This window comes from Lytechinus pictus, chromosome 4 (assembly GCF_037042905.1).
Source record: "Lytechinus pictus isolate F3 Inbred chromosome 4, Lp3.0, whole genome shotgun sequence".
Classification (NCBI taxonomy): domain Eukaryota; kingdom Metazoa; phylum Echinodermata; class Echinoidea; order Temnopleuroida; family Toxopneustidae; genus Lytechinus; species Lytechinus pictus.
This window is the reverse complement of record NC_087248.1, coordinates 23,130,507-23,145,997: the sequence shown is the minus strand read 5'-3', so window position 1 is coordinate 23,145,997 and position 15,491 is coordinate 23,130,507. Positions and strand designations below refer to the sequence as shown.

Here is a 15,491-nt window from a genome sequence, read left to right as displayed (position 1 = left end):
CCTACATTAAGGATGTGGTATGTCATGTACGGCAGTGTCCAGTGCCCCACCCTGCACACTTAAAAATAGGACAATTGGTGGTGATGTCATGTATTGTGTGAGTTTGACAAGGAGACCCCAGCTCAGACTGGCGGCCATTTTGTGAGGGTTAGGGCTTGCTCCTTCAAATCAAGGTCAGTTGCTATGGTAACCTCCTAACTCGGATGGATCTTCTTGGCTGCTGGTCATTTTTTTTAAATCAATTTTTTTTAACTATTTGAATAAACCATTTGGAAAATGAAAACAATTCTTGCTTTTCATTTGTATTTGTGCACATGGAGTATCTGTGAAGTGTCGCTCAGAAAAGGACTTGCCCCACCCCTTAAGCTATTGCAATCTCCCTGCCCCCTTTTATCATCTGATGCGATATCCACACCACTTTTATCTACTGTCATCTCCCCTGCCCTTTTGATATCTGGGGGCCATTTCATAAAGCTGTTCGTAAGTTAAGAGCGACTTTAAGAACGACTGGTGATCCTTTCTTACACACTTAACCATCGTCAGTGAATATACCATTTACCACAAGAAAGGATCACCAGTCGTTCTTAAAGTTGCTCTTAACTTAAGAACAGCTTCAAGAAACACACACCTGGGGGCCGTTTCATGAAGCTGTTCATAAGTTAAGAGCGACCTTAAGAACGACTGGTGATCCTTTCTTATGCACTTAACCATCAATGAATATACCATTTACCACAAGAAAGGATCACCAGTCGTTCTAAAAGTTGCTCTTAACTTGCGAACAGCTTTATGAAACACACACCCGTTGTGATCTCCCCGCCTACTAGCGTAAATTCTTGTGTTGCACCTATTGTTCTGGGGGGGGGATGATCTATTGTTCCACCCCCCCCCCCCCGGAATAATAGGTGCGACGCAAGGATTTACGCTAGTGGCCCCGCCCCTCCTGCAAGCCAAAGCCGACATCGTTTCTGGAATCTGTAGCTTTTAAGGTTTCTAATAGGCATTGTACGTGTAGTAGGTAATCCAAATATAGTGGGGCCGACGTTAATCACTGCACAATTTCCATCATTTCCAAATTTTGACAAGGTCAAGATAAAACTTTCACACATGCCCTTTATAGTCGAGTCACTTCAGTATTCAGTGACAAATGTGCAGTGTCAGTAGAATTTATTCATTTTTTAATATTTTTTCATTAATAATCAGCCCTCACATTTGGATTACCTTTTTTGCGCCGTATGAGTGGCAAATTTGCGACTTAACAAATTGTTGAAATGCTTGAATGTATTAAAGAATTTCAGCGTGTACAGTACTTTGAAGGTTATGTCATGTTTTGGCTTGCAGCAGGTGAGGATAATCCCCATTGAGATTTGCACATTAATTAACCCCCCCCCCCCCTTAGAAAAGTGGACATTATTATAAAAAAAAATCCTCTTGCCGACAAGTTTGGAAAACTTACTCCTTTTCAACGGCATTTTTGCCACCCTTTTTACTGAATTGGTAATTTTTTATGTTCTAATAATACTTTCCATTGATGTGCAAGTCTCAATGAGTCATCGAACCCCCACCCCATCCCATATTTAGGACTCTGGATAAAATGTTGCAAAATGGATCGATATTTAGGGCCAAACTTTTCCTCCTTTTGAAATATTATACCATGGCAACTATTCCTTGGCTGTATTTGTGAGATAAAATATTACAATATCCACCAATTTAGTAATTTTCATTTACTGGTAGCTTCTTTCAAAGTGTTTCCATTATCCAAAATAGGAATTAATGGCACAGCGGTTATTGACCCATTTTGCAACATTCGGAGTAGTTTCAGTTAAAACTAAGGCGGGATATTTTTTTCATTTTCAAAAAGTGAACTTCATAAAATTAAGTTTTGTGGAAATGATTTCGATTTTTTTTTTTTATTAGAAGATTACTGACAAAGTGTATAGTTTGTCACACATTTAATTTGTATTCTCGAATGATTCATTTTTAAGAGACGCAGTACATGGATAACATATAGAATTTACAAAACAAGAATAAATAGGCCTTTTACTTTAAATTGGCAGTACTAACGGATATATATATCTAGTTTGAATAAAGTTTTTGAGTGTTTCTGTCACAAAGTTTTGCTTCTGAAGATAATTGGAAGTTTTTTTTTCTTTGCTGAAGTAATTGTTTGATCAGCTTTATTCGCATTTGCATTTACTGAAGTTCACTCTTTTCCCCCACATCCAAGGGTAAGGCGGGAGAGAGAAGGGAAGAAGGGGGAACAGAAATAAAGGGTGATAGAATAAGGAGTTGGGAAAAAGAAAGGGGTTGTCTTGTTGAGAAGGTAGAAGGGATGGTGAGAGCGTTGGACAAGGATGAAAAAACCGTTAGTAAAGCTGGATGTGATTGTGAGTATGTGAGAGAGCTGGGAGGGAGGTTAATGAAAGGGAGGGAAAGAGAAAGGGTTGTCATTTGAGATGGAAGGGATGATGAGATCGTTTGACAAGGATGAAAGAGCCATCGGTAAAGGTGAATGTGATGGAGCCAGAGTTACAGACCAACATCAATCGGGTAAGAACAGTTTGAGGTAAGGTGAGAGGAGGTGAAAGGTTGCTGAAGATGAATTACAAAATCCGCAATGAACAAGAATGGAAAGGAGAATTGAAAGAGAGCGTTCGAGATAACCCGGATGTGAAGGGGGTAGTGGATTAAGGACTATTTTGTCATTCTTGAAAGAATAAAATGATAAAGAATGAATTTGAAATTCATATATCAGATAGAATGAATATGATTCAAAAGAAACATTGAGCAATATAGAAGAATATGAGAAATTATAAAGTTAAGTTATGGAAATGCAAAAAAATATGAAGGGAGAGAGAGAAAGAGAGCAGGGAGGGATGGACCGGGGCGGGGGGGGGGGGGGGCGAGGGAGTTACCGATACAAGAATAAATACAAGCAGCCAGAAGAAGGGTGTAACAATCATTTACTTATGTTTATAAAATGGTGATATGGATCCCAAACAAATGATTGGATGAAATCGATCACGTGACCAATCATTTGTTTTAGCAAACATGAAAATTTGCTGATGACTTGTTCCTATGACCAGTTCTATACAGACAGGTCATTGCTTTGAGATTAGGACAGTTTTACAACATAGGCGGAAGCGGGGGGGGGGGGGGTCCTGTCCCCCCTCAATTTGAGGTGGGGGCGGACCCCCCCTAAATTTGTTGGCTTCCGCCGCCAATATTTAACAAGGATCCACACCACTATGTTATAAACCATCATTTGATCAACAGACGACGTTTGACATTTCACATGGAGCATTCAACAGCGAAGTATTGTTCTGACGGCTTTTATCATGATTATCGGCTGTTATACAATCAGGGTAAACTCGATCAGCTGTCTAATTTGACAAAAATGTAGCTTTTAGTTTCTTTTCAAACTTTTCTTGTTTGTGTTCAATTTTCGCAGGGGGTAATTTTGGACAGTGGAACGAGACACGTCTGAAAAAAAAATAAGCAGAAGTGAGCAAAGTGAACCGTCTATAAGAGTTTTGCATATTACTACACAAGTATAGACAAAGACATTATCAATCAAGTAATTTTTCCCTAAAATAAAAACTGTCTGAAGCTTTTAAGAATTTAGAAATTTAAACAATTTCAATAATCAATTATAATTGGTGAGACGATGCACAAGGCTGCATAATACATGCGCGGGCTCGAAATTAAAAAAAAAATGGAAAGAAATAAGACAGTAAATTATGGTCAATTTTTAATAATGAATGTGTAGTCCAATATTTTTCTTCTTCGCAGTCTGCTATCAAAGTGTCATATAACTTGCCATCGTAGATTTGAGGTTACAATAACATTACTTTTTATGATGCACAGAGAGCATTTTTAATTGATATTCCCTGATTGTACAACAACCCATAAAGGACACATAAGTACGCAGCATAGCCGACAGAAGAAGGGACATAATTTTATTTCTCATTTTTTATGATTCTACTTTCAAATCATTGTTTTTTTTAATTATGAAAACACGAAAAACATTTTATTTTGATCATCTTTACCATTCAATTTCAGTGTATGTTTTGTTAGTTTTATGGGCATAGAGCACGATGGCTATGAATTATTAGACACATGTCACCATTGGAGCCACTTTCATGCAAACTTTACAATGTAATATTCTTTTGCATTTTAAATATTTATATACTATTGACAAAAAACGGGTGCTTGTTCCTTCGCATTAAGATTTTGGCGGCCGCTAAGGCCACATATAAAATGAAAAGGCGCGTAACGTTTATTTTTAATTCAGATAAATTTTGAACGGAAAAATGCGAGCTTTCACATTTTTTGGAGGAGGGGGAAGTTCTCGTATGTGATCAGAACTTTCCACAGAATATGCGTGTTTCTCCCCACACTTTTATACCTGTTTTGAAATGATCCTGCCCCCCCCCCTCCCCACTTCCACCGGCTATGCTGTTTCGTTTAAGAAATGACAAATATTCAAAGCATATTCCTTTCGTAAGTAACCGAATTAATGTTGAACCTTTTAACCATCAAGTTTTGTAAAAATATTATGAGATTCTGAAGGATAATCTTAACAAAAAAAAAACACATTTAATAGATGAGTGAGCGAGGCATCTGAGCAAAAAAAAACCAAGATGTGGAATTCATGGAATTCAAACCCCAAGCTTCATTTTTGGCCAAGTGCATTTAGCTTTTGTATTATAAATATCAGGCCCCATATTCATCTTCATCAAAAAAAAAATTCTGCCCACTCAAACTGCATGCTGCCCTCGGATTTATGCTGCTATACTGAACCCCGAATAGGCCTATGAAAAGGCAGTTTTATAAGGAATAAATAGGAGTGTGAAATAATGAGATTTCGAGAGAACAGTGCAATGAAGCAAAGTGTTGGAGCTTTAGAAGACGATGTCATTTTAAAAGCCTCCAAAGGCATATTTCTTCAACAATCAGTTATTCAATTCATTTTTTCATCGCCATGGACCGCATGCGGTATATCTGCTAAAATCCTAATGAAGCATTAAACAATCATTATTATTATGTTTGACATGATGACATTATACAGCCCCTTCCTTGAGAAATTCAGGGACTTTATGTCACAGCATGCATGAGAACACCCCGCAAATTAAACAGAAACCAGTTGAGAATTCACATACAGTAAATGTGTAAAATACAAACATTCCCTACTCAAGGTAGTCGGCAAAGGTTGTGTTACCTATAGTTTTTCACCAGGGTCCCGTCTTACAAAGAGTTGCGATTGATCCAATCAATCGAAACTGTGGAAAGCCAGCAAAGTCAACATTATGAAAGGCATGTCTGTTCAAAAAAAATATATAGATATGAATGTATATCCATAAATTCATTGATTTATTGACAATTTGGTGTGTTCTCCTTTGTTTACAAAGGACATTTTGCAAATTTCCTGTAGAAAAAAATACTTTGATGGATTTCCATAGAGTTACGATTGATCGTAACTCTTTGTAAGGCGGGGCCCAGTAAACGTTATTTTTATCTGAATAACGCCATGAAAACCCAAAACAGATCATGGGAAGGGGTAATTAGCGTTGTCGTTTATGCGAGGAAGGTCTTGGTCGACCTAGTTCAAGATGATGTTGGTCATATTGGTCATAACCAGGCGCGGATCAAGGGGGGCATAGGGGGCACGTGCCCCCCTTTGAGAAGCAAAATTAAAATTTGTAATGTAAAAATGCCATTAAAACAGAGGTCTGCCCCCTCTTCTGAAATTTAAGACCATCTTTTCTTTCTTGTCAATTTTTTTTGTGTGTATACGAACTATTTTTAATTTTTTTTTTTTTTTTTGGGGGGGGGCTTGCCAAAATTTTCCTCCGAAAAATTTGTCCCCCCTTTTGGAAAATCCTGGATCCGTCCCTGGTCATAACGTAAAGTCCCTGGGCTCGGGCCAGCGGAAGACATACAGAAGACCAACTGGATCTTTGATCACCCCTCACCATGACGAGACTGCATCGGGTGAACCTTCCAACCATGGGGATCGGCATGGCCATCGACCGGAGTCCGTTATCCACATCCTCCTCGATCCTTCTCATAGTAAAACTGGGTCCTCGCATTCAAACGGCAAATCGAATTGAATGATCAGCAGAGTGGCATCAGACCTCATCTCACCGGAAGATAACCCCATGCGGATGCCTTCCAATCCAAGCAATATTCTCCTATCCACCTGACCCGCCACCATCTCCTAATGAAAACCTGTTCTTTTCCTCGCTGACCTACTCGAACGTAAGCCTGTTCCACTCCAAGCTTTTGGCCCGTGATGCATGAGGTGCTCACATATCGTTGACCACCAGCAAATCTTGAAGTCTTGGTCGACGCCAGGTTAATTCTTGCTCTAATGGAAAACGACAGAAAAGGGGGAAAGAAAAATGAAACAGTCTCCCGTATCTCGTTTATTCATCCAACAAAATAACGGACCTAGAGCCCGATTCGTAAAGAGCTGCAACTATCATGACAATGGTAATTTTTCTTTTTGGCGATTACCACTAGCGCTCGGCAGCCAATTACAATCAAGGTTACCATGGTAATAATTACAAAGTTAATATTCTTTGATTTTTTTTAAATAATCTATCTGGCGCGTCTCGAATCAATAAACGAGACAAAGTCATAGGCAGCAATTTGTGACATTTTGGTCCCTCGATGGGAGACAAACAGGAGAACGAGCAATCCTTTCCCACTGGCGCTCGTCGGCAATGCCTAAAGTCAAATCAAAATTGATTGATTCACAGTACTGAATATAAGTATACAACTCATACCTGTATATTGTTATTTCTATTGTAAAATATCCAAATAAGTATTGTAAATTTTTGAATTCATAAAAATTCAACTGGTCAAACTCGGTGTAAAAATGTAGTGTTGAATCTAATACCAGATAGGCTCCCCGCAGGACTACACCCTGGGGTGTACAAAATACACCCGAGAGCTTGAAATAACACCAGAGGGTGTAAAAGTAGCAATCAAAGGTGTTGAACTAACACCCAAACTTTAACACTGCAGCTACAATTGACTGGTGTGTTCGTCTATAAATAAGTACATAAAATCAGAAGGAGAAAAATCACTTATTGGCTATACGAATATAATAATGACCCAAATGACACAATAGTTAATTTCGAGTAAATCAAGAAAAATAAAAACAACTTTTGTGAGCGATTTGGCAATTTTTTTCATTCGCTCCGGGCACTTTCATGTGGATTTGCAAGATATAAATTAGGCCCTACACACAAGATGTGCTTAAGTTTAAGCAGCAATTTTCCATATTTAATGTCAGCCGAGATATGGACGTGGATCAATTTCATACTCATATACTCAATAGTAATAACTAACATCCAGAAGTATGTCTGAATAATGCCATAAAACAGATCACAGAGAACAGTAAGGTTGAGTCAATTTGGTTGATCTTGGCCCCGTCTTACAAAGAGTTACGATAGATTCAGTCAACCATAACTATGGAAAGCCAGCAACGCCATTATCTAAAATACATTTTTCTTCACTTTTCTAGAAATGGTGTGCAGTCCTACATTCACAGTTTTCTTAAAAATTCAGTGTGCTTCTCTTTGTTTTCAAAGGACAGAGTGCAAATTTCCTGAAGAAAATTGATGACATTGATAGATTTCCATGGATAAATTGGATCAATCGTAACTCTTTGTAAGACGTGGCACTTGGGAGTCTTTCATGAACGGACTTGTCAGACGTTTTATCCGACAAGTCCCGCTCTATATCCGACATCTACCACATCAACTTGGCCAATCAAAATCAAGGAAAGTTATCGGATCCGAAAACTTGCAGGATAAAAAAAATATTGACGGAACGGTTTCCTGTTTTCTGTCATTGAATCCCGTTGTATGTCTCGGTGAACATTCCCATCAGGTCAAGTTGACCAACTAGAGATCCTTGATCACCCCTTACCTGCATCGGGGGAACTTTCCAGTCGTAAAGGCCATCGTATCTGCATCGTCGACCGAAGTACACTGCCACACCTTCTACCTTCCTGTGGTGATCCTGCGTGTTGTAGGCTCTCTCAAGTTGGAAACAGACTTGGCCGGTGAACTGCGATGGACGTCAGACCTATCTCACCGTAGGATAGCCTCACGAGGACGCCTTCGAAGCAACATTCTCCTATCCACCTGACCCGCCATCATCTCCTGATGAAAACCTGCCCCAATCCGTGTTGACCAGGAGGGCGTTTCATGAAAGGACCTGTCGGACGTTTTATCCGACAAGTCCCATTTTATCCGACAGTTACCATAGGAACAGTGCCTCTCAGCCAATTAAAATCATTGAAAGATGTCAGGTTTGACAATTTGTCGGAGAAAAATATTGATGAAACGCTCTCCAGGCCACATGGGTGGCGATGTATATACTGTATTATACTCTAGCGTAGCCCTATTAAAATTGTGATTCGGCATGCATTGGGCAACAGTCAGTCGTAATTTGAGCCCTGATGTGGGGTGGAAGACTTGGTCGACATAAGGTTAATTCTTGTGCTGTTGGGAAAAAAAAACAGAAAATAAAATGGGTGGAACTGTCTTCTACAGACATGCCAGCAACAGAGAGCTACAACTCATCACATAAGGAATTACAACTGCATGTATCAGACTATATATCAATTTAATTCAATTCATCTTTATTTCTCAAGCCGATTAAAACGGCCCTTTTAAAAACAGAAATTATAACCATTTTATTATGGCAACTGCCATGGTAACAAGTCGGGGCAGCCAATCACGTTCAGTAAATCTGGCTGTTTAGAAATATAGGCCGTATACAACACTGAATGACCTTCAAAGTAGTGGTTTAAATTTCTTACCAGTTTTAAAACGTTTTGAATATAAACAAAATTTAATTTTAATCATCAATAATTGCACAGATTTAAAATAAATCCAGATGGAATGTAATTAGGGGCCAATCGCAATGTGGAATTTTAATCCTTTGAAAATAGTTTTAAATCTCGAAGGATTTAAATTCAAAAGCTTTGAGATTTAAAAATGAATCTGTAGAATTCAAACTAAATTCAAAACTCGATTGGTCCGTGATTACACTTCATCTGGATTTATTTTACATCCCTGTATTAGTGTAGTGGTACTAAAGACGGAATCATTATATTCAATGCTTAGAATGTGTATAAGTCCTAACCGCTACACTGAAAAAATCCGGTGTTGATTTAACACCAGCCCGGAATATGTCCACACCAGAGAAGTGTTAAACAACACCACTTTGGTTTTTCCAACACCAGATATGTGTTTACAACACCAATTAGTATTAAAACAGCTTCGATTTGATTCCAAACTGGTGTTATTTTAATACTTCTCTGGTGTAGTCATTATATAGATTCCGGGTTGGTGTTAAATCAACACCGGAGTTTTGGTAGTGTATTTTGCTTCCATAATTATCATTATTGATGTCACCTGTCTCACCATTATTACCCTGTCATGGACAAAATATATTCAAACGATTCCTTTTACCAGTTGTTGGTATAATCTTAACGAGGACGGATTTGTGAGAATGGTACATGAACATGTTCATATCTTATGCTGATATACTCTCTAAATGCAAAGGAGGCAGGGAGCTAATCTGGAGCCCGTAACACAAAGCTTAGCAATGATCGTAGAACATTTTTCTACGATTGATTCCATTGACTACAATGTACAACCAATCGTGAAGATTTTTTTTTTGTGAAGATCAAGCTTACGATCGATCGCTAACCTTTGTGTTACGGGACCCTGGTCCCTACTCACACTCCCCACAGAGTGAGATGAGGGACTAATGAAATTTCACTCTTTCAAGAGTGAATTTTTACCCTTTTTTGAGTGAAAGTGCATTTTTTGGTTCACTATTATGCACAACACAGTAAAGACAATGAATAAGGACATAAAAAGAGATCTTACCAATCCTTTATGTCTGTTTTTGTTCATATGTATAAAAACATTCTGCTTATTCGAACATATTGATTAAACATTGTCATATACAGTAACACCTAAATGTGATTTCATTTTAATGTTAATTAGCTATACCTTTACCAGTTTTACGGGTTTTGTTTAACTATTATTAATTGGATAAATTTATCACAAACATTCAAGTTGTGTTTCCTTTTTGTGAATACACCCTATGAAAATTATTCTAAGTCGACTAACGCAAGGGTAAGATACAAACCGTCTTTAAAGGATCGGCTTCTCATAAAAAACCCCGCCTAATTCAGTATTTGATGAAGGAGATACGAATGAGTTTAACCTGATGCATCGATGTTTCCTGGTGGCCGCTTGGGTCCCTGGTGGATTTCCTGTACCTCATTTTCTGCTGGATCCTATTTATCCTAGGCCTATTTGTCCAGTAAAACCAGGTATATCTTAAAAAAAGGATTGACATGACAATCATTTTTTTTTCTCATATTACCAGCGATGGATTCCTTATCACACGTAAGAAAAAAAAAGGTTCAACTATCCAATATAATCAATACAGCAAAAAGGAACATTTAAAATCAGTTACAACATCACACAAATATCAAAATTTGGGGAATGACAAAGGACACTTTGACCTATCAAGGTTAATCCCCAAATTAGAAAATTTTAAAAGTAATATGCACCAAGTCGACGTTCTGTCAAGATTATATATATTTTACAATTGTATATTAATCACTTGATGGTATCCGCAAAAATGCAAAAGTTTTGGAAAATTTAGAAATTCAAAGGATGGCCCTTCCTAAGTATGCAAACATCACCTCTTCTTACTGAGTTTGCTGTTTCACCCGTTTTTTTTTTGACATGGGGCCCGCGGAGTCCTCTCTGACTTTAAGAATATAATCTATCATAACAATGATATTTGGGTGAACTCATCTTTCATGATATAGTTTTAAATTACTAATCCATTTCAGTTCCAGTTGCAGTATTCAGTGGCAAACCCTGTGGACCGGACTACCATATTATGGGGTTAAAGGGAAAATATATTAAAGAATGTACCATAATTGATGTGATACCAACATAATGAAAAGACATTGAAGACATTGGTAATATAATAATGATAATAATTAACATCATTTATATAGCGCTTATCACAAAGAATGTCTCTAAGCGCTTGAACGTTGATGTAATTTATCGAAAATCAAATCACATGAAACTATACATTTATACATTGGCGGAGGAAGCAAATCTTAGGGGGAAATATTTTCACCCGAATTTCACCCGGCTGCTAAAGCTGTTGTTTATATTTTTGTTTACGGGGTAGTCTACACTAACGTCTGTAGTTTTAAGTACATCTTAGTTTCTCTTACAAACATGATGAGATACCTAACGCAGCAGGTGCATTTACAGGATTTTGCACCCCGTGGGCCCTGCCTGATTTTGGTACCATGAATGTGTACTTTTCGAAAAATGGCGCCCCCGTAAACATGAATGATGAACTGGATAGTATCTAAACGAAGCTGAAAAGTTTTGATAACCTGACCTAAAATGTTGACATTCTAAGCACTTTGGGTCATCAAGCAGGATGGGTATCTATCTAAACAACAATATTGATGTGAACATTTTTGATATTCCGACCTAAAATTTAGACAATCTGAGTACTTTTGATAATCATGAAATAATGGACATAATCTAAACTAAACATTTTATGCGAGCGCGTAGCGCGAGCTGAAATTTTTTCATATAGATCTGGCCAAAACTTTGATATTCTAAAGCACTTTTTGTTACCATGAATGAGATGTGTATCTATTTAAACAATAATTGATGCAAGCGCGAAGCCCAAAAAAATATTGATTTTCCGACCTAAAATTTTGCAGAAATTTTGACAGTCCAAGCACTTTTGGTCATCATGAGTAGGATAGGAATATAACTAGTCAATTTTTTTGTTATTCCAACCCAAAAATGGACATTCTAAGCACTTTTGTGACCATGAACAGGATGGGTACCTATCTAAACAATGAATGCGATGAATATTTTTGGTAATCTGACCTAAAATTGGGACATTCTGAGCACTTTTGGTAATCATGAACACAATAGCTATTTAAATAAACATTTTTGCGAGAGCGAAGTGCGAGCTAAACCTCTTTTATAATCCGACCAAAACCTTAAAATTCTAATACATTTATTGTAACCAAGAATAGGATAGATATCTATCTAAACAATTGATGCGAGCGCGAAGCGCGAGCTGATAATATGTCCAACAAAAAGTTTATTTGAATAAAAGGAGAAAAATCCAACAAGCATAACATTGAAAAAATTCATCAAAATCGGATGTGAAATAAGGAAGTTATGACATTTTAAAGCTTCGCTTAATTTTACAAAAATAGTTATATGCACATCCCGGTCAGTATGCAAATGAGGGAACTGATGACATCACTCACCTACTTTTTCTTTTGCATTTTCTTATATGAAATATGAAAAAGTCTAATTTTCTCCTCATTGTCCTGTAAAACAACATTTTATTTCTCCCTGAACGTGTGGAATTACCATTGTTAAACATTATGTGGTTCAGTCAAGTTTGTCCTTATTGTCAAATCTGTAAAATTTGAAATATTTAATAATTCAAACAATAAAAAAACAAAAGAAATAGTGAGTGAAGGACATCATTGATTCTCTCATTTACATGTGACTAAATTGTGCATATAACTATTTTGTGAAAATAGGCGAAACTTTAAAATGTCACAACTTTCTTATTTTACATCCGAATTTGATTAAATTTTCAGCATTATGTTTGTCTGATTATCTCTGTTGATTCAATTCAACATTTTCTGAGGTAGACTTGACCATTTAGATTATGTAAGTTATTTTTCTTACTGTTATTTTTCTTATTGTTTATATTTTTTTCAGTTTTTTAGTCCCCCTACTGCTTTTAATTATATTTTACTTTTATTATCATAATGTATTTTGCTATGTCTATCCATCACCATTTCTGCACTTCATAACACTCCTTCCAGTGGCTCACTTTATTCATCATCCCAGTATAGCTTCTGTATGAGCTGCCAAAGGGATTACTTCATCAAGTATATATCAAGTATCAAGTTTCTTTCACTAATATTGTATGTTTTTATGATTTATGTCATATGATTTTCTGCTTTTGGCATTATTACCATGTTTGATTGTATATTGTACTTTTTATTTTGTGTGCATGGACCCCTATACGAAAAACAGCATTTGCTGATAGGGTGTTCCATCCCACAAATGGCAAATAAATAAATAAATAAATACATACATACATACATACATACATACATACATACATAAATAAATATTTACAAATTTATGGTACAATACATAAATCGGTAGCACATACGTAGCTGAAAGCAATCACCAAAAGAATTCTAACTGTTTTTCTATTTCTTTTGTATTCTTCGGTTTCTGTATTCTTAGTTTTGGTGACATATTTTGAACTTAGATGACATCTTACTTTAATTTTCAAAATCATCTTTAATCGTCTTACATGAAGTATTGAGATAATTATTACATGCACTTACCTGGTTATCGCCAGAATAATGTATGAAATCCCTTCCTGTATTTTCCCTCCTTTCCTCTCATACGCTGTAATATAAGGAGAGAAAATCTGTGGATATCTTGTGGGGAAAAACCTTCCAGCAGTTTAAATTCAGCTATCGTTGAAGCCTTTCTAAGCGTTGTTGTTGTTGGTGCACGTGATGATGATGCCGTGGTGTACCCCGTATTCACGGCTTGCATTCCTTTGTAAGCCTGTATCACTATCGCCTGCCCTTCAGCTATTCAAATTTTCCCGCCTATTGTGCGCTCGTTTATTCGCCCCAGTGCATTGCTATGGATCTATTATCATGGACAGACATCGGCGTTTTGTTAATGGATTACTCTCGTCGATATGCCCTTTCAACATTTGCTACACGTTTATTTAGTTTAATCAATTAATTCAGGACAATATACATCACTGAAATCATTGAAAATAAAGGAGGAAATATCGTAATTCACGAGCTAGACGAGCTCAGGTCAACATCCCTTATGTGACAATTTTAAAATGTCCCTCACCCATTTATAATTAATATTGTGAAAAGGGCTAAATGTTTTACAGACTCTTGCTCTCTCCAAGAAACTTTCGGCATACTGTATTGCATGAGAGCGAGTTTTCGAACCGGGACGCGTGACGAATTAAAAAACACAGCAAATGAATAGAAATGCCCGTCAAATGACAATGAAGGGCTGGGAGGTCTTTGTCAAAAATTTGAACATATACTTGTCGGTAACTGACATTATACATTAACATTTACCAGCGCTATATGATTTTCAAAGGCATAATTTTCTTGGTACTTATATGTAAAGGCTTTTTTAAATCATAAAAGCTTCAAAATACTTTACATTTTAAATTATCAAAAGATAAGAAATATATGTTTTACTTACTGGGGGGGGGGGTCATAGCAGCTACATATATTCCTATAGTAATTTAATATGGCTTCGACTGTACACATTGATTTTTCTGACTATACACCCATTTACATATATTTATCAGCTTTATATTGACTTTTAAAACCTTTTCCTTCTCCAACCTTCCCCTCCCCTCAAGAAAGGCAAAATGAATAAGGGATCATCCCCTAGGCTACCCCTCCCCCAATCTCATGCAGGCATGCAGTTTTATTGATTTCTATTCTGATCAGTGCAAGCAATGCTTGTTCATATCTGTCGGATTTCAATTTTCTTCATAATTTGTTTAATCTTTGCTAATTTCTTTTTATGCTGTTATAACAAAAATAACCTCCAGCTTCTAAACTGAAACAGCTACAATTTGTAAATTAAAAAAGAGACACAGTTTTAGTAGATCCATGCAACTGTCAACTTGTAAACCCAAAACAAAAATTGTATAACACATCTACACTACCAACAGGTATAACAAGTGGAATGCCTCTGACAGTCTCATCTGCATCACGAGAGTCAATATAGCAATAGTGCTGACTTTGAAAACTACTATAAAATAATTATTCACAAAAACACCATTCATATAATGATAAAATACTACGTTCATTGACATTTGACCTTGATCATGTGACCTAAAACTTGTGATACTTGATTACCCCTAGATCCACATTTTATACACGATATCTATAAACTTTAAAAGTTATGACAGCAATCTAATAATTCCTCAAAAAGGGGCAAAGTTCAATGACCTTAAATGGCCTTTGACTTTGGTCATGTGACCTGAAACTCGTATGAGATGTTCAGTGATACTTGATGACTCTTATGTCCAAGTTTTATGAACTAGACCAATAAACTTCCAAAGTTATGATGGTAATTCAACAAATACCCCTAACTTTGCAAAAGTTCATTGACCTTACATGACATTTGACCTTAATAATGTGACCTGAAACTCGCACAGGATTTTCAGTGATACTTGCCATTACTTTTATGTCCAAGTATCATGAATCAGATTCATAAACTGTCAAAGTTATGATGGTAATTTAACAGAAACCCCATTATGGCCAAAGTTCATTGACCTTTGACTGTGGTCATGTGACCTGAAAT

The 15,491-nt window shown here is 36.8% G+C and overlaps 1 long non-coding RNA gene across 2 annotated transcripts; it reads right to left on the bottom strand.

Moving 5' to 3' along the window:
- Window positions 1–5,823: 5,823 nt before the first annotated feature.
- LOC135153897 (uncharacterized) lies at window positions 5,824–13,680 on the bottom strand. 2 transcript variants are annotated; one of them, XR_010293418.1, is made up of 4 exons: window positions 13,475–13,680; window positions 10,180–10,372; window positions 7,939–8,516; window positions 5,824–6,367 (listed from the first exon to the last, which is right to left on the bottom strand). It is a non-coding gene; the product is annotated as an uncharacterized LOC135153897 (long non-coding RNA). The 2 variants fall into 2 exon arrangements; XR_010293417.1 differs by having other exon boundaries at window positions 10,258–10,372; window positions 13,475–13,669.
- Between the last annotated feature and the right edge of the window lie 1,811 nt (window positions 13,681–15,491).